This window comes from Nomascus leucogenys, chromosome 9 (genome assembly GCF_006542625.1).
Source record: "Nomascus leucogenys isolate Asia chromosome 9, Asia_NLE_v1, whole genome shotgun sequence".
Taxonomy (NCBI): Eukaryota; Metazoa; Chordata; class Mammalia; order Primates; family Hylobatidae; genus Nomascus; species Nomascus leucogenys.
In genome coordinates this window covers 2,164,532-2,185,056 of record NC_044389.1, presented here as the reverse complement: position 1 = coordinate 2,185,056, position 20,525 = coordinate 2,164,532, and positions in this window count along the sequence as shown.

The window sequence follows — 20,525 nt, the reverse complement described above, 5'->3', positions numbered from 1 at the left end:
TTAGTTTGAATTTTCTTGATTAATAATAAAGTTGAATACCTCTTCCCATATTTATTGGCCTTGAATTATGTCTTTTGTGAAGTACCCGCTCAAGACTTTTGTTTTCTAGAGTCTTCTTGCATTCCTTGGCTTGTGGTCTCACATTATTTTGGCCTCTGCTTCTGTCGTCGTATCTCTGAAACTGACCTTCTTGTCTCCCTCTTATAAAGACCCTTGTGGTAACAACATTGGCCCACCTGGATAATTCAGGATACTCTACCCGTCTCAAGATGTTTAACTTAATTACATTGGTGAAGTTTCTTTTGCTGTAGAAGGTAGAATAGTCACAGATTCTGGGGATTTGAACGTCTTTCGGGGGCACTATTCAGCTATATCCTTTGTGGCTTATTCACCTTGCTATGTGCTCAAGAAAGCTAGACTCCTGCCAATGATAGTGAATGAAATTAAAAGTCCATTGTCAATAATTAAAAAATATTTTCCTGTATTATTGTTAAAACTAACATTTGCTTGAATCGTACTGCCAAAATATTTTTAGTATCTCTCTGAACAACGATCAGTGAATGATCTTAATTTCCGGACCATCTAGGTCAATAATATTTAAATGGTAATATAAATTTTAGTCTGTTTGGAATAATCTGTACTTTTATAGGCTTCTGTTCATTGTTCAAAATGTTCTGGGCATGGTGCCATTATAATAGTCATTATAATTATTTCCTGGGACCTTTAGTACTTTTGTGTCTACATGTAAAAGAAAGTGATTGATTGCAAATAAATGAGGCTCCACAGTATTATCAATCAATTTTGTCCTTTCATTTGAGCTTCAAAACACTACTGCATTTCACATGCTTCCTAATGGCAAAAAAGAGAACTCTTACCTTTTTGGATTAGGAGTATGTCTTAATTCATTCGGGCTGCTGTAATAAAATACCTTAGATTGGGTAAATAAAAATGGAAATTTACTTCTCACAGTTCTTGAGGCTGTAAAGTCCAAGATGAAGATGCCAGTAGATTTGGTGTCTGGTGAAGACTTGCTCCTTGCTTCAGAATGGCACCTTGTTGCTATGTCTTGACATGGCAGAAGGGAGGAACAGTCTCCCTCAAGCCTTTTTATTAGGGTACTAATGGGAACTCATGAATGTGGAACTTTCAGGATCTGATCACTTCCTAGAGGCCTCAGCTCTTAATACCATCCCTTTAGGGGTTAGATTTTAACATATGAATTTTGAAGGAACACAAACATTCAGACCATAGTAGGGGACAATGATATTATACAAAACTTTATAATTTACATTACTAACTTATGACCTTTCGCTTAGATATTTGAATATAATTGAAGCTCTAGGAGTATAAACTGCACTTAAATTATCCTTTTGTACCACTTGACATGCCACTGAGCCCTTCATCGTCCTTTTACTTGAGATTTGAAGAGGAGAAGTGGAAAAAGCATGGGATTTGAATTCAGAAGACCTGAATGCTACTAAATACCAGCTGTATAATCTTGGGCAAGCCATTTAACCTCATCTGTTAAATGGGAATGTAGTAACACTTACTTCACAGTAATGTTCACAGATATGAAGAAGCTACTCTGTAACTGCAGTGGCTCTAGGTTTTGTTTATTCAATTTTGTTCCTGAGAGTGGAGTCTGATTATTAAGAACCTTTCTAGAATCAATAGATAGATTGGCTTAATGTAAAAGGGGAGTTTATTGGCTCATATGACGTCACTAAAAATTTCAGAAGGGCATCTGCTTCAGGAACAGTTTGATCAAGGAGCTGACATGTTATCAGCAGCCGTCTATCTCTTCAGTCTATTTTTCTGCACAGTGTTTTCATTCTACCTTCATATGGTGTCAGTATGACTTTCAGCAGCTTTAGACCTGTAGTCACCTATGTTTACTCCAAAGAAAAAGAGTGTATCTCTTTCAGGTAGTTTCTGTACAAACCCTAGGATTTACTCTAAATTGGACCAATTTGGATGACATGTCCATGCCTATCTTTGACATGTCCTTACCTGATCATGAAGCTAAAGGGACTGCCCCAACTTGAATCACATGATTCATCCCCAGAGCCTGGGTGAGACCCTTGAACCACAAGTACCAGAAGTGGCAAAGGATTTGGGATATTATAAGCTAAAGAAGTGGGCTGAGTTCTGGATGATACAAAGTGTCCATTCTAGGGTCACTTATGTTTTTGAGAAGATGTCATTTTATCCTTAGTTTCCCCTACTCAATAGAGATAGCTTTTATGGAAGAAACTTTGCCCTTTTGTTTTAAAATATTCTTCTCCCTCCCTTTGTTTATCTGAAGCTCATAATTATAACATGATGTATGTCTTTCCTTTCTTTCTGGCAAATTTTTTTTCTCCATCTGTTTTTTATTGAATGATGTATGGGAAAGCCACATTTTCCTAGCTAGGAAAGCTTGGTAAGCTATTCTTAATGTCTCTGTGCATTCTGTTTAACACATTCTTATTTTTAGCTTTCTGGGAAGATTTATACATGTGATTGTAGCCAGTATTAGCTATTTAAACTCTTTCTTAGAAAATTTAAAGCAGCATTTATCCCTGAACACTTTTCCATGGCTACTTAGGATATCGTTCTAAATATGTAAAATTTTAGCTCATGGAGATGTGGTTTTAAACATTTTATGGGCATTAACATGGGTGCATATGCATTTTTCTCTAGCTAAGTTCATTTATATTTACTTATTTTGATACTAATATTAAATGCAGATAAAGAAAGCTTGCTTAAATAACATGTTTTCTTTTCTGAATAAGGCTGAAAACCTATCACAGATAACCTCCTAGGTTTTGAAGTATCAGTACTACCAGAGAAAAAGAAAAAAATTCACTTTTAAAGCTTGTAGTTTAAAAGTATTATATGGTATACCATTATATCCTACAGTTTCAAGTGATAAAACTGAAAAATTCAATTTTAGAAGGAAGCACTGGAATCTTTAATCTTTATCACAGTTCATTGTTACTCTTTGTAAACTTCACTGGAAGAGAATAAGATAATTAGATTGTCACTGGTGTACAGTTTTTCTGTTACATTTTAAAATCCTTATAGAAGAAAGTTTTGGCATTTTGTTTTTGGATACCTTTGCATTTTGATTTGGTAGTCTCCATAATTAATGCTTTTGTGATTACATTACGTATTTGGGAATAAATGCATGAATAGCTCAATTGACCAAAATCATTTCCTTTTTAATAAAAACGTATTTTTTTTTTTAACTTCATTGAGTTGCTTTCACTCAGTTGTCATTTTGAGATCCAAAGTTAATAAAGAAGGTCCTTTGGTTCACTTTGCTTTTGCTACCCTATGCTTGAAAACAGTAATAATTGGGTGGCATCTTCCTGGATAATTTATGATGTGGATAGGAGATAACACCCCAGATAAAAACCCTCCTCAGTCCCTGCTTCTACTACTCTGTGAGATCCTTTGGCAGTTTGGTAGGAGAAAACAATTGGAAAATTTCTCATGAATCCTCCTTACCTAAACCCACTATGTACAAAAATCAGGTGCTGAAAGGTACTTCTGTACTACTAGATTTTATATATTTTCTTTAAAGCCCGGATCCACCAATTACTATCATGTAGCCTTGTAGAATTATGTAATTTTTCTGTCCTAATTTTTCTTATCTCCAAAATTGAGATTAAAATGAAACTTTTAGGGCTATGGTTGGGATTAAAGGAGTTATACATGTATGATATTTAGAAGAGTGCTTGGTAGATAGTAAGCACTCTGTAAATGTTAATCATTATTATGGAATGGAGTATACCTTGGAAGTTAAGAGCTAAGGCTCTGGAGTCAAACTTGCTTTATTTCATACTATTTCTGCCCTCAAGCAAGCTACTTAATCTCCCTGAGCCATAATTCTCTCAATTGTAAAATTGGTATAATAATGGTATCAAAGGTGTAAGGTTGTTGTGAATTTGAATAAGATAATATACACAAGGCTCTTAGAATAATACCTGGCACATGCAATCACTGCACAAATATAACCTATTATTATCATCAACAGCATCTGTGTTGTATTATAAACTCCAGAAGAGCACATAGAAGACATTTACTTAATTCCATTGGTGTAGATTCTAAAAGAGAAACTCCTATGAATAAATACCTCCAAATAATTAGATTTAAAATTTGGATTAGCCATGCTTTTCTTTTTTGCTTCACCACCCAGTATTATGGTAAGTGGTTGAATACCACTAACAAATATAAGTAAACACACATATACAGAATATGAAACAGTTAAATAACAAAGCCCTGTGTTAGACAGAAGGCTCAACTCCTAGAGAAAATGGATCCAGAGACAGTAAATATTTGTTTCAAGTGATAGGAAATAACCACAAAAGAATGGAGGAAGGTGTTAGAGGATTCCCTCAGCACAGACAAGAGTTTATTCACTTAAGAATAACTCCCTCTGCAGTAGCATACCCCAGAAGATGTTCACAAACATTCAAAGAGTTTCTACTGGGCAGCCCCAACTACTATAGTTTCTGGGTTGTGCATATTGGTGCAAAAGTATCTAGAAAGAGAAAAATAAATGTTACATTAAAAGTGGTAGAAATAAATTCATAAACCATGTAGAGACGAGGCACTAAACCCTTACTCTGTTCATTAAACTTTGAGCAACTGCAGACAATAATATTTATTATTTATTATTATTATTTTTTACAATTGTTATATCAGCATTGGCATCAGGAAAATGACCTGCATGGTGGGAATTAGCTTAAAGAAAACAAAAGCCCCCAACACCAAAAAGTTAATGCAGGCTGGAACCTGCTGGAATTACCTAAGGAGAACAAGATCAGGACCAGGGGAGTAATATGACTCAAGTCATTCATGACCAAAAGCATCATAATCTCTAGTGGGTACTTACTACATCCCAGGTACTGTGCCAAGTGCTTTAGATACATTATTTCATTTAATCTTCCCTGCAACCTTTTAGGCACTATTGCTGGCAGTCCCATTTTGTAGCTGAATAATTTTTTCAAGGCTAGGAATGGTAGAGCTGGGGTGGAAATCCAGACATTCTGAATCTAGGGCCCATTTTTTAACAGTTGCTACATATTCCATATCATTCCATTATAGAAGAGAACTTTACATTATTTAAAAAAAAAATTCTGTAGTTACAGTCTTGTGCTATGGTTTGAATATTTGTCCCCTCCAAAACACATGCTGAAACTTAATCCCCAATGTGGCAGTATGGAAAAGCAGAGGCTTTAAGAGACTCTGAGTTCATGAATAAATTAATCTATTCATTAATTTATGTATTAATGGATTAATGAACTAATGGATTAATGAGTTATTATGGGAGTGGGACTGCTGGCCTTATAAGAAGAGAAAGAGAGACCTGAGATAGCACACTCAGCCTCCTCACCATGTGATACCTTGCACCACCTTGGGACTGCAGAGTCTCCACTATCAAGAAGGCCCTACAAGAAGTGACCTCTCAACCTTTCACTTCTCAGCCTCCATAACTGTAAAAAATAAGTTCCTTTCTTTATAAATTACACAGTTTCAAGTATAACATAATAAGCAACAGGCAACAAACGGAGACATTTTGCTTCGGTTGTTAATGAACTACTTCGAATTAACTTTACAATGTAGGTTAAGTTCTCAAATAAATTCTTCTGTGGTTGTTGTAAAGTCCTGAGTTAAAAACATTGATACCCAAGTGAAGAGGGAGGACCTGCAGCACTGTCAGCTTGAAGCTGTGGTCCTGTTTAGGGTAAACAATGGACTGATGAACTAGCTGGGGATTTAACAGGGATTTGCCAGGAGTGAAACAGTCATAGGGTATGATAAGCTCTCCATATATCCCAGATTGACTAAAGGCTCTGTGCATGTGCAGCAGAGACAGAAATGGGCTCAAGCCCCCCACACATTCCTGGATGACAGGCCTTAAGCACGTACATAGAGAGGACTCAAAAGATTTTGGTGGGAAGTAAAAACTGAGGAAGGCTTGAAAACGGCATGCACTTTGAATCTGTTCTTCAGGTGACACACAGATCCATCAGCAGAGTGGAAGCCTTGCTGGCCTGAGGTTTCTGAGCACAACCTGTGAAAAATCTTTGCATGAACACTAAGCTATGTAAATATATCAGTGATTTCTGGAAAACCAGGCTTGGCCATAAAAGCAAGAAAAAAAAAAAAGAATGAGCAGAGACGTTATGACTGAGACACATTTTACAGATTTAGTCTAGACTAGTTGTTAAACAATCAACAACACAATAATCCTCAAAGAGTAAATAAAAATCCGGAGTTTCTGCAGTATATTATCTAAAATGTCCATTATTCAACAAAAAATTATAAGATATGCAAGAAAACAAGTGTGACCTATGCCCAGGAAAAAAATAGTTAATTGAAAATCTCTGGATTTCTCCAGATTTTGCATTTAGCTGAGAAAGACTTTAAAGCAAGTATGATGACAATATTCAACTATGTAAGCAGAATCATGCTTATAGAATGAAATTAACGTATGATGATAATGACTCAATAAACAAAAAATACGAGGATATAGAAATTATGTTAAAAAACAGAAATCCTGGAGATGAAAAGTACAATAAGTGAAATGAAAATTTTACTAAAGGCATTTAATAGGAGACTTAACAAGTCAGAAGAGAGGTTAATTAAAGTTATCCAATCTGAAAAACAGAGACAGAAGTAATTGAAGAAAGTGAACAGAGCCTAAGAAAACAATGGGACAATATAAAGTATACATATAATGAGACTCCCAGAAAGAGAGGTGATAAAGAGACAGAAATAATATTTCAAAAACAATAGCTGAAAAAGAAAATGAAAAATAAAAAAGGTGGAGAGAATTGTCCACAGAAATGTCTTATAAAAAATACTAAAAATTTTTTTTTATTTTTATTTTACTTTTCAGCTCCACAATTTCCTTTATATAATTAAAGAAAATCTTTTAGTCTGAAAGAAAGTGGCACCAGAGAGTGACCACCAGAGAAATCCACCAGGGAAAAGAGAAGTGAATGGTAATTATATGGATGAATATAAAATCTTCTAATAATATTGTATTAATATTTTTACTCATTTCTTTTTTGAACTCCTTCAAAATACGTGAAGTTGCACAAAACACTAATTGTAACACTGTATTGTGGAGTTTACAACATATATAGAGATAATGTATACAATAGTATTAGCACAAAGGAGTGGAGAGGAAAAGGAGATATATTGGAGCAAAGATTCTATATTTTACCAGAATTAAGTCAGTATTATTTTGAAGGAAATTATGATAAGTTAAAATGCATTTTGTAATTGCTGGAGTGACCACTAAGAAAATAGCTAAAAATATAGTAAAAAAAAACCACAGAGGAATTAAAATGGTTATACATACACAAGCACACACATATACATGTATATACACATGTATATACATCTAGTGCCTAATTTTGTGAAAGTGTGTGTGTGTTTATATATATGTATAGTGCCTATAAGTTAGGCACTAAATGAATAATGTTGAAAAAAGACACAAGACATATAGAAATCAAATCGAAAAATGCAGGCACAAATCCAAACACAGTAATAACTATATTAAATGTGAATGGACCAAACACATTACTTAAGAAACAAAGATGGTCAGATTGGATAAAAACACAAGAAACATGCTATATGTAAGAGACACATCTTGGATTCAAGGACATGAATATGTTGGAAGTTAAAGGATGGAAAAAGATATAGCATGCATAAAGTAACCATAAGAGAGATGGAGTGATTATATTAATGTCAGATAAAACAGAAATTACAATAAGAAATTTTACTAAACGCAAGGAAGGACATTGTGTAGTTATGAAAGGCAAAATACAATCATGAAGGTATAATAATTATAGATGTATATGTAACTAATAACACAGCCATACTTGAAACAAAATGTGAGAAAATTAAGATGAGAAAAAGGTAATTTAAGAACAATAATTGGAGATTTAATTACTGTATTCTCAAAAACTAATGCACCAACTAGACAGAAAATCAGCAAGGTTAAAAAAAGCTTGAACAACATTATCAAACAGCTCAATCTAACTGATGTACATACCGAGTAACTACAGAATACACATTCTTTTCAGGTGCACGTGTAAAATTCTTCAGGATAGGCCATATTCTGGGCCACAAAACAAGGCTCAATTTAAAAGGTATTGAAATCATAAGTAGGTTCTCTGACCACTGCAGAATTTGATTACACCTCCGCAACAACAAAAATCAGAGAAACTTGTACACATATTTCAAAATTAAACTTCTATTTAACCTGTGGGTGAAAGAAGAAATAAAAATGGAAATTTAAAAGTATTTTGAACTGAATGGAAATGAAAATACAACATATCAAAATTTAGTTAAACCAATGTTTAGACCAAGAGGGCTTAGCAAGGTTTATAAAATCTGCAGTTAAAATCTGAAAGCTTTCAGCTTGTTTGTGAAGCATGTGTGATTTAAACATCAATGGCAGGATTTTCTGTTTAAGTCATGACTTTATAATGCTATGAGTGGGTGCCTGCATTGGGTGTCGTAACACTTAAATAGGTAGTCTATGCTAATATCGTCCTTTAAAGATAAAAATTTAAGAAACATTTGTGATTTCCCCAAAATGTCCTTAAACTTCAGTGTTTAATCACAAGCTTCAATGGGCAAAGATTTTAAAAACTATGAGATATTGAAATAAAACCAGAAATTCTGCAGTATTGATGAGTTAAGATGAATGTTAAGTTTGGCTGGTATATAAGAATTCATAAAATTTTATGTTTTGACAGTTCAACCTGAAGGTAACACACTTTTGCAGATGTTGTTTTCAGAAAAAAATAAATAGAAGAGACTCCTGAATGTTTATTTGACATATCTATTTGGAATCTTTCATAATTCAAGTGTTAAGTGCTTAGAAAAAAAATTTATAAAATAGGAAGTTATCTACAAATTAGACATTGGTCTTGGCCAAATGCCTAGTTTCTGCTTAAATATATTTCTTTTCAGTCAATTTCTTCTTCTATGCATAATTTCTTCTTTATATAATTGTAATCATGTTACATAAGTGTTAAATAGCTTTCTTCAATTAATTATTTTTTTTATGTTATTACATAGACTTCTTAAGCCATTGTGTGGAATAGTGGGATAATTATTGAGAGCAGGTTCCACAGTTTACTTAGCTATTCCTGTACTGCTGATCATTTAGACAATTTTCAGACTTCTACAGATATATACATTAGCCTTTGCTGGTATTAACATTATTTCATCAAGTTAAACTTTAGCTAGTGGATACTTTATCATTTTGATACATATTGCCAAACTGTCCACAAGATACTATTTTACATCAGCTTATTTTGTTGTTTGTTGTTTGTTTATGTCCTGTGACTGTTGAATGTTTCTTGTCTTTGCATTTCTTTCATTAATTTGTAGGTCACTTACATGAATAAACTGTTAAACACTTGGCACAAAAGTGTTTAACAGCCATTGTGTGCAATAGTGGGATAATTATTATCCCACTGTTTCATAATCTGTTCTTTAACAGATAACTTTATTTTGCCAGATAAATTTTCACTTTTTTATCTAGTCAAATCTTTAAATTATTTTTATTTTTCTAGGTTTTTTTTGAGACGGAGTGTCACTCTGTCACCCAGGCTGGAGTGCAGTGGCCTAATCTCAGCTCACTGCAACCTTCGCCTCCTGAGTTTAAGTGATTCTCCTGCCTCAGCCTCCCGAGTATCTGGGACTACAGGCGCCTGCCACCATGCCTGGCTAATTTTTATATTTTTAGTAGAGATGGGTTTCACCATATTGGCCAGGCTGGTCTCAAACTCCTGACCTTGTGATCTGCCCACCTCGGCCTCCCAAAGTGCTAGGATTACAGGCATGAGCCCCACACCCGGCCTTCTAGGTTTTTTTTTTTTTTAATATATATTTTTAATTAACTTTGTGAAAACTCCTTATAAAGGGTTGATAACTATTGTATCCTCTTTTAAGTTTTCTATGTTTCGTTTTGGAATTTATCTTACTGCATGGTGTTGAGTTGAAGAAATAACATTTTTTAAATAAAATTACTCACAAATTATTCCAAGGCCATTTGCTTCATAATTTTTTCATCTCTGTGAATTTCTGATAACACTCTTATCATTTGCAAAATTTTTACATGTAACAAAATTTGTTTCTGAGCTATTTATAGTTTTTAATTAACATGTCTGTCTATTGCACTAGTACAAAAATATTTCTGAAGTCCATTTGAGAAAACAAATAGGTAAAAACAGCAGGGGGACAAAAACCCCTAGGAATTGTGTTTACTTGACTTTCTACTCATTTTCAGCCCATGCCTAGAACAGTGCTCTGCACCTCATAGACACTGAGTAAAGATTAGTGGCTAATTGAATGAATAAAAAATAAGTTCAGTAGTTGAGACCAACTTAGCATGCTTTTGAAACTTTTAGACTGCATATTATTCTTCAGTGATATTTTCTCAATATTTCTCTCAGTTGATTTCTCAATAACCTATAACTAGAGATTGCATTTTGATGAGGACCTGGATGATGACTGTATAAGTCCATATTCATGCTGCTATAAAGAACTACCTGAGACTGGATAATTTATGTAGAAAAGAGGTTTAATTGACTCACAGTTCTGCAGGCTTAACAGGAAGCATGACTGGGAGGCCTCAGGAAACTTACAATTGTGGTAGAAGGCAAAGAGGAAGCAAGCACGTCTTACCATGGCGGAAGAGAAGAGAGAGAAAGAGAAGCAGGAGGTGCCACACAGTTTTAAATGGTGAGATCTTGTGAGAACTCACTCACTATTATGAGACCAGCAAGGGGAAAATCCATTACCATGATCCAATCACCTTCTACCACGCCCCTCCTCCCATTCTACAGGAGATTTGTGTGGGGACACAAATCCAAACCATATCAATAGCAATGGGATTACTGGCTGACAGTGGATTTCTGGTGGGCAGGGGTAAATTTGTCACCTTGTTGCATGACTTGAATTTAACCTGGATTCTCACCTAATGGAAGGCCTTTTGGTGAAAGGCCATTTTAGCTTTACAAAGAGGTATGGGTGGTAGGAATAGCAGAAATTGTGGTAAATTCATCTGCAAAAGTTTTATGAATTTTACCAAATAGTGTTTTATAGAACACAGTAAGTGGTATATATTCCATTTTCCAGTAGCATTTGGGATATCTAAACATGGGACAAATGGATAGTTATATTAAGAAATTTAAGCAGCAGAAAATATAGGTCAAGGCCAGGCATGGTGGCTCACACCTGTAATCCCAGCACTTTGGGAGGCTCAGGAGGGTGGATCACCTGAGGTCAAGAGTTCAAGATCAGCCTGGCTAACATGGGAAACCCTGTCTCTACTAAAAACATACAAAAATTAATCGGGCCTGGTGGCACGTGCCTGTAATCCCAGCTACTTGGGAGGGTGAGGCATGAAAATCACTTGAACCTGGGAGGCGGAGGTTGTAGGAAGCCGAGATTGCACCACTGCACTCCAGTCTGGGCAACAGAGCAAGACTCTGTCTCAAAAAAAAAAAAAAAAAAAAAAAAGAAAGAAAAAGAAAATATGGGTCAAATATAAATCTACACTAAGAAACTTAGTTAAACGAAAATCACATATTACATAATTACCTCATATTAAGTATATAGGCAAATTTATGGATAGCCGTTGGCAGCCATAAATAAATAATAGCAATTCCTTTTAGCAATATATAAAATTCATAATTGTTTTTGGTTGTCACCGTGACCTCACATTTTTCATTTTTGGGAATTTCTTTGTCTTTGTCTGTTTGTGTTGCTGTAAAAGAATACTAGCGGCTGGGTAATTTATAAAGAAAAGAAGTTTATTTGGATCATGGTTCTGCAGATTGTACAAGAAGCATGGTGCTGGCATCTGTATCTCGTGAGGGCCCAGGAAGCTTCCACTCATGGCAGAAGCTGAAGGGGAGCCCGTGTATGCAGATCACATGGAGGGAGGGGAGGCATGAGAGAGAGAGGAGGAAGCACCAGGCTCTTTTCAGCAATCAGTTCTCAGGGGAGCTGAGAGTGAGAACTCACTCACTCCCTGGAGAATGGCACCAAGCCATTTATCAGGGATTTACTCCCATGAGCCAGACACCTCTCACCAGGCCCCACCTCTAATACTAGGGATCAAATTATAACATGTGACTTGGTAGGATCAAACAAACCTTATCCAAACCACAGCAGTACTCATTATGTTACTCCTCATAAAATTGGTAATTGTTTGCTTCTGCTGGTCTCTCTAGAGCTTACACTGAAATCTACATTTCCTAGCTTCAAGAGAAACTTCATATTATAGTAAGGTCATGAGTACCCATCTGGTGAAGCGTTATGTCTTTAGGATCTGCTGCCAGCTGCACATACATTTGAAATGGGTAAAAGAACGCCAGTGAGCAATAATACCATTCTGGACATAGGAACTGGCAAAGATTTTATGACAAAGACATCAAAAGCAACTGCAACAAAAGCAAAAATTGACAAATGGTATCTAATTAGACTTAAGAGCTTCTGCACAGCAAAGAAACTATTAACAGAGCAAACAGACAACATATGGAAGGGGAGGAAATATTTACAAACTATGCATCTGACAAAGGTCTAATATCCAGCATCTGTAAGGAACTTAAACAAATTTACAAGAAAAGAACCAAACAATCCCATTAAAAAGTGGGCAAAAGACATGAACAGACACTTCTCAAAAGAAGACATACATGCAGCCAACAAGCACATGAAAAAATGTTCAACATGACTGATCATTAGAGAAATGCAAATGAAAACTGCAGTAAGATACCATCTCATACCAGTCAGAAAGGCTATTATTAGAAAGCCAAAAATAATAATAATAATAACATGCTACTGAGGTTGTGGAGAAAAGGGAACACTGTTGGTGGGAGTGTAAATTAATTTAACCATTATGAAAAGCTGTGTGATTATTTCTAAAAGAGCTAAAAGCAGACTACCATTTGACCCAGCAATCCCATTACTGGCTGTATACCCAAAAGAATATAAATCATTCTACCATAAGGACACGTGCAGGCATATGTTCACTGCAGCACTATTTACAATAGCCAAGACATTTAATCAACCTAAATGTCCATCAGCGGTAGACTGGATAAAGAAAATGTGGTACATATACACAATGGCATACTATGCAGCCATAAAAAAGAATGAGATTATGTTCTTTGCAGGAATGGAACTGGAGGCCCTTAACCTTAGCAAACTAATGCAGGAACAGAAAACCAAATACTACATGTTTTCACTTGTAAGTGGGAGCTAAAAGATGAGAACATACGGACACAAAGGGGAACAACAGACACTGGGGTCTGCCTGTGGGTGGAAGGTGGGGTGAAGGAGACTGTCAGAAAAAATAACTAATTAGTACTAGGCTTAATACCTGGATGATGTAATAATCTGTACAACAACCCCCTGTGGCACAATTTACCTTATAACAAACCTGCAGATGTACCCGAACCTAAAATAAAAGTTTATAAAGAAAAGAAGGCCAATGAGTTTGAAGTTAAAGGTGTTGACTTTAGGAACTATAAAGAAGTCTCTAACAGGAAACTTATTTTAGTTTTAGAAGGTAATCATTTAGAAGGTAATTATTGTTCCTGTTATCTAATATCTATATTAGGAGATGAAGCAGTGAGGTCCCAACTTGAAATGAACACAGAGGGGTAAATTAGAATAAATTGAGGAGGTTTTATTTATCAAGAGACTATTTCCTAACGTTTGGGCAGAGCGTAGGGAAACCACATAGATAATAACCACATAAAGTGTAGGGAAACCACATAGATGATGAATAATTAGTCACATCCAGTAAAGACTCCTGATTTCCAGGAGTAGAAATGGTAAAGGAATTTTATCACTTTTCATGTGGGAGGAATTGGGGAGGAATCCAGCAGGAGACTTATGTAGAGACGGCAGTCTTGAGCCATATTGTAACCTTGAGGGGCTGCATCCAGGGCAATAAATAACCAGACTTACCATCTTCCCTCCTCCCCATTGGCTGAATTCAACAAGAAGCCAGAGGACATGGAAACCTGTTGACCTTGTCCATACCAATCAGCCTCTTGGAGCCAGAGTGCTGTATGGAGAAGGATTTAAAGGAGGAAATGGAAGATATTCAGCACAATGGAGGGGTGTGGTGGGAGTAAGGAGTAGAATTACCTGATTTGCATCATGTTATGCTGCCTGTTCCACTAAAAGGAACCTCAATTGTGATAATATTATAGCCTGAGAGATTCTTACAAGCTATGACCACCATTCTGTAAATAATTCCCATTATACATATGAATATAATAAATTACTTCATTTGAGAAATTTGTCATGAGCATCATGTTTCAGAAGGATCTGGACCAGTTTTTACATGGGTTTGGTTTTCCATTGATGGAAAAAAGAAGATACAAGGAGATACAAAGAAAAATGAGACAACACTGCTCATATTTTGCCTTTACGCTTCAGAAAAAAAAAGCATGAAAAGAAAATAAGGCCACAAATATGCGTAGTGTGATAAAACAACTTTTCCTTGTTTTTTTTATAATTAAAAATCTTATTTTCTATAAAAAGAGGCAATTCACTAAAGAAGAGAAGCAAATTGATGATAGCTATTTTAAAAAGTTAACCTCACTAATAAACAAATGCAAATTACAGACATGGTGAAATGTACTTTTTGAACATTAGATAAAAATCAGTTTTCCCAGTGTTGATGAGTTTGTAGTGGAACAGGCCTTTACAGGGTCTGATGGGAATTTATGTTGATACCATCTTTTTGGAAATAATTTTGGCAATGCAAATTAGTAACATTGAAGCAGTTCATACACATTGACTCATTACATTTCGTTTCACCAGAGAGAACTTAAATGTTTAACATTATAGATATGCTTGAGGGTATTATATATTAACCATAGGATGGACTATTATGAAACATTTATTATGGCTTTTGAAAGTTCTTAATGCATGAAAATGTTTATAATACAATGGTAGTTTTAAAAAGGATATAAATAGATAAAAATGTCAGCGGTGACCATCTAATAGTAATGAAAGAATGGGTGACTTCTATTATTTCTCTTACTTTTATGTTTTTTATATATATATATTTTGCAGTGAGCGTGTTTAACCTTTAAAACACAAAACTAATAATAAACATATTTTTAAAAAGTTGTTTCTGTTGCTGGTTCTCTGAGCAACTATAAAATGTTTGACCATCAGCTGGAGACATTGGTTTGCTTAATTCTCTGTAAAGAATAAAAAGAGTAGAGTAAGTTTAAACTTCTTTGGGAGTCATGTGGAATTTGAAAGCTTCAGAAATATTTATATTTATGCTCTGTTTATATACATATGGTTTGAAAAAAGTGATTTTAATATTTTGTTTTTTGTGCTTTAATGTGTTTTCCAAAATGACTATAATGACATAGTTACTTAAAAAAAACTCGTTTAAAGAGTAGTTTTAGGTTCACGGCATATTACTTTTTACAATAAAAAAACTACTTTTATATACAAATTGGTCATGGTGGGAATTAAGCAATTAGGTACATGAAAGTTTATTTCTTTTGTGTACTTTGAAAGTAATTTAAAAATATAATTATACTTATTGTGCTTGGTTGTTTTAATAATAAAGCATTTTATGGAAGCAAACCCATGATTAGGTAACCTCAAGTTGGTGTATCACTCAGGCGAACACCACGTGATTGAGATTTTCTTTTGCTTCCTGAAGGCCTAATGCAGGGAAGAGAGATGGAAAGTGACAGAAAAAGGCTTTTTTCCCTTGGCTCTTACTATCTTAACACAGAGCTCATATCATTATGTAGAGTAAATAGTCAACGTGTGCTTCAGAGAATTAAAATGGAGCAGAAGACCTTAGATGCATTAATAAAGTTTGTTAAGAAAACAAGTATTACCCATTTCTACTGAGAGGCATGAGAAGAGAAAAAGGGGCGAGGACAGCTGTTACTCCTTGTTTCCTCTGCTGATTCCTTCAAAGAGCTTGTGATAATGCCTAATGAACTCCTGATCCTCATTCCTTTTTCTTCCCTCTTCCCAATTCATTTCCATCTTCTTTGTTCTTTATCTAACACTGTGTCTCAACATCTCTCTCATTCTCATCTATTTACCTCCAGCTCTATCTTCCCTGTTTCTGGAACTTTTTTTTAATATAGGAGCTTTAGTTTGCTAGTGCTGTTGTAACAGATTACTACAAACTGGGTGGTTATAAAACAATAGAAATACATTCTCTCACAGTTCTGGAGGTCAGAAGTTCGAAATTAAGGTGTCTGCAGGGTTGGTTCCCTCTGGAGGCTCTGAAGGAGAATCCGTTCCGTGTTTCTCTCTTGGCTTCCGGTGGCTGCCAGCAATCCTTGGTGTTGCCTGGTTTATAAATGCATCCCTCCAATCTCCACCTCTGTCTTCAGGCTGCCTTCTCCTGTACGAGTTCTACCTTTCTCTTTTCTTATAAGGACACTTGTCATTGGATGTAGGGCCCACACTAATCCCGAATGACCTCATCCTGAGATCCTTAACTTAGTCACATCCTGCAAAGACTGATTTCCAAATAAGGTCACACTTGTAAGTTCTGGGTAGACATATTGTTTGAGAGGCTACCATACAGCCCACTACAATAGGACACTTTTCCTGGTAACGTTTCTCTCTACTTTATAACTATTCCCTTTCCCTAACTCCTACCTTCCTTCTTGCTGTCCTTCATTTTGCTGTATAGAACTTGGAACTTAGATTCTCTGCTGCAGAGTTTCCCAGAACGCAAAACGCTGCTCTGCTAGATGTACTGTCTAGAGGGTTCTGAGGCCTAACCAGTGTGGGATGTACTGTTTTCTGTATCTTCCTATTGGATATTTATAACACATGTTACCATATTAATGGCCTGAGAAATCCTTCTGTCTCATTTCCTAAACCATGAAACCCATTTCAGAAAAATGTCCAATATAATTTTGTGAAACTCTGCTTTGTGGCATATTCTTTAGGAACTACCATGGAACAGATTTTTTTTTTCCCCACTAACTGCAATGCTATGTTGGTAGTTTGTTTATTTTAAAAAATTCATTTTCTGCCTATCTCTCAACAGGTCTCACTGTTTGTTTTTCAACTCCTTCTTTGCAAAAATTATTATACTATCTTCCAAATTTCTATGCCGTGTTTATGTAGGTAACTGCTAAATTCGTTTCTTTAGTTTTGACCTGTAATCAGCTTAAATTCTCAACATTTTCTATCTAGTATTAGTTGAGAATGAGCAATTTCTATATTTTCAGGTTTTTCTTGTGATACTTAAAACTCTTGTTTTTTAAAAATTATATTTCAAAATGACAGCCTTGAAGCATATTAAAAGAATTTTTACTTCAAATGGGATAGTAGAAAGTAATTAGTGTAGAAACTTTAATATCTATTTACAGACCCATAACTATTCACAATGTTTTAGAAAATGACTCCAAGAACAAATTATACTATGTCAGGTAAACTACAGAAAGAAAATGGCCTTATATTTTAATACTGGTTCAGGCATTTAGGCTACTCCCATTACTCAAGGGATTTTCTGCACATTTTGAGTTGATGCTGGAATTTTAAAAGGTATGAGGCAACAGCCACACTGACATTTCTGTCTCATTCATCTTTATAAATTTCATGTTTTATTGTTAGTTTTTCATATAACTGTGATAACTTTCCTATCTACAAGGCTACAGCAAATGGAAGTTTAACTTTTTGGAGTACCTTTAAAATGAAACTTAAAATCAACTTTTAAAAACATAAACATATTTCTCTTTGTGAAGTAATATTCTTCCGTTTGTCCTGAACTATTAACACTCAAGGACTACTTGGTGGCTGTCACTATTCTCTTGAGTCTTAAAACTTTTAATACAGTGAAACCCTGACATGTTAATTAGAGTACCATATAACTCTCCACTCTTCAAGAGTTTCCATATTCATAGATGACACATCTATTTGGTTTTCTTTACATAGACCATTACTCCATTTATTCCATTGTACTCGAATCTATCTAATGAGCTTCTGATTCTACCCATGAGCAGTGCTTTGAGTGGCTTGCCAAATTTTTACTGAAGGTTTAGGTGTTTGTTGAGCCCGGTCTGACAGCTGCTGTTTTCATTTAATGATTTTGCAAGGAATTCAGCAACTTACTTGGCCATTGGCTTGAGTTTGCAAGTATTCTCACTTCTTACATTTGTAAGTATGGAAAAAAGGCCCTCTTCTCCCTGGTTAAACCAAATGAGGAGAAACTTTACCCTAGGGAAGTAAGAAAATAATGAACATAGAATTTTGCCGAAGCTGTTGGTATATCTGTGAAATATGAGGATCTTTAGAAATGGGAGTTAATAACAAAAAAAGATTATCAAAATGGTATTTGAGTAGTGATAAAGCTTAATTTGAATTTAATTTCCTTTTCTCTCTCATAATTTGATTATTTTACGGAAGTTGATTGAAAGATAGGTGGCTGGATCCCAAGGCATTTCTTTATGGAGATAAGGCCTCTAAATTTTACTTCTAAACAACCTGGGGATAGACTGAGTAGATTGTTCTGGACCCCTCCGAAGTAGGTATGGTAGACAATGAAATAATTATTTGCTTTTAAGACTGCTAAGAGATAGTTCTCTATGGGTGTCTCTGGCATCTGCACCTGTTATAAGCAGAGGCATTAACTATCCTTTTGTTCCACACTATATTTCAAAAGTGTTTGGATAGATAATATCTTTGGAAGATAAAGTAGTGCCCCCCTGCAACAGACAGAAGATTTACTTACTTTTCAGCATAATAAAGACAATTTCTTTCAGAGCAGAGATCAAGCAGATTTGATTAGTGCCCATTATAAAAGATTTTGGTTACCTAAGCTCAAGTTTCCTCATCTGTGACACTAACCCACTGTGTGTGATGCATCCACCTGGCTCACTCCACATTGCCTTCGTGGGACCTGGGGGACAAGAGGAAGATACACAACTTGCAAGCCTAGAAAGCTCAATTGCTGTGAGTAATTATGCTCTATGTTTCTGATCCAAGGGTCTTTACTCAGATTTATTAAGTGTTAATTCTTTACTTTAATTTTCAGAGGCTATTTTATTTCTCCTGTTTTCAAGGTTTTGGGGGCTGTTCATAACAGCCCTCTTGACTGTTTTATAGGACTTAATGCACATGACTAATAGGGCTTTAAAATTGAAAGGTACCAATATTATTTTTTTCATTTTACTCGTCAGAATAGGCTGTGTAGGCTGCAATAAGAAATTAAACCCCAAATCTTAGTAGATGAAAACAACCAAGGTTTATTTGTGGCTTACACAGTGTTCATTGAGAATGAGGTGACTCTCTAGGGCAGTTTTATCTTTCATCTTCCACATAATGATTGATTCAGGCTGTTCTTATTGTGGGTGTGGCCATCTGAATCTGTGTACTCCTAATGGTAGAGTGAGGGAAGAGAGTAAGTGCACAGCTCACGCTCACCCTTGTATGCCTTGACTCTCATCGCTTAGTAACATGGCTCTACCAAGTTGCAAGGTGGCTGAGAATTGTAGGGGAAACCATGGACATTAAGTAAACAATGAATGTCTGTCACTTTCATGGAAATCTTTGCAAATATTTTTAAAAAGTAGATTGACTTGCCGAAATATTCTCATGCTAGCAATGCATTTAAAAATATTTTAGTCTCATAATGGATTTAAGTAACTGCTATGTGCAAATCCCTCTCTCCTTTAAAAAAAAGTGTCTTTGCTATTTTTGTCTGAGTATTCTTCCAGATGAAACTCAAAATCCTTTTTGGGTATTTAAAGTTATTTCAAAAAAATTTTTTGACATTCTTATTGGAATCAAATTAAAGCTATAAAGTAATGTAGGAAGAATTGATATTTTTATATTAGTGTTTCAATGCAGAAACAGGGCTAATTATAATTTCTATAGTAATAAAGATTTATATTTCCTTCATAAGATACAAATGCATTTGTAAAATAATAATTCATAAGCATTTTAGATTTTTAATTGCTTCTCGTGAATGGAATTTCTTTTATCTAATTACGCCTTACATTTGTTTATGAGAACTAACTCACGTTTCTTTGAAAAAAATTGATGAGGTAGAAAAACCTGTAGAAAAGCCTATTGAGAAAATGTAGAAGAAAGAAAAACAAAATGTGAAAAATGAAATGTAACTATACACATATATAAAAATGATTTTAAAAATCATAAGCAAATATGAATAATCACATACTAATTTGAAAATCAAAATGACGTGGATACATTTCTGGAAAAAATTAAAATGCTGCAATTGGTTCTTAATGAAATAGAAATAGTAAAGAAACAAAATACTTGAAAAGATAATCAGCATGAAATAATTTGAAATAGCAATAAAACTATCCCTTCTGTAAACGTACTAGTTTAGATGATTTTTCAGGCTAGTTCTACTTTCAAGCTTGAAAGTTGTTTATACAAATTGGGTCATTCTTGTCATACCCAACTAAATCAGATTCAAGGGACCAAGGGAAAATGTCACATAGTACCTGCTCCAATAATTG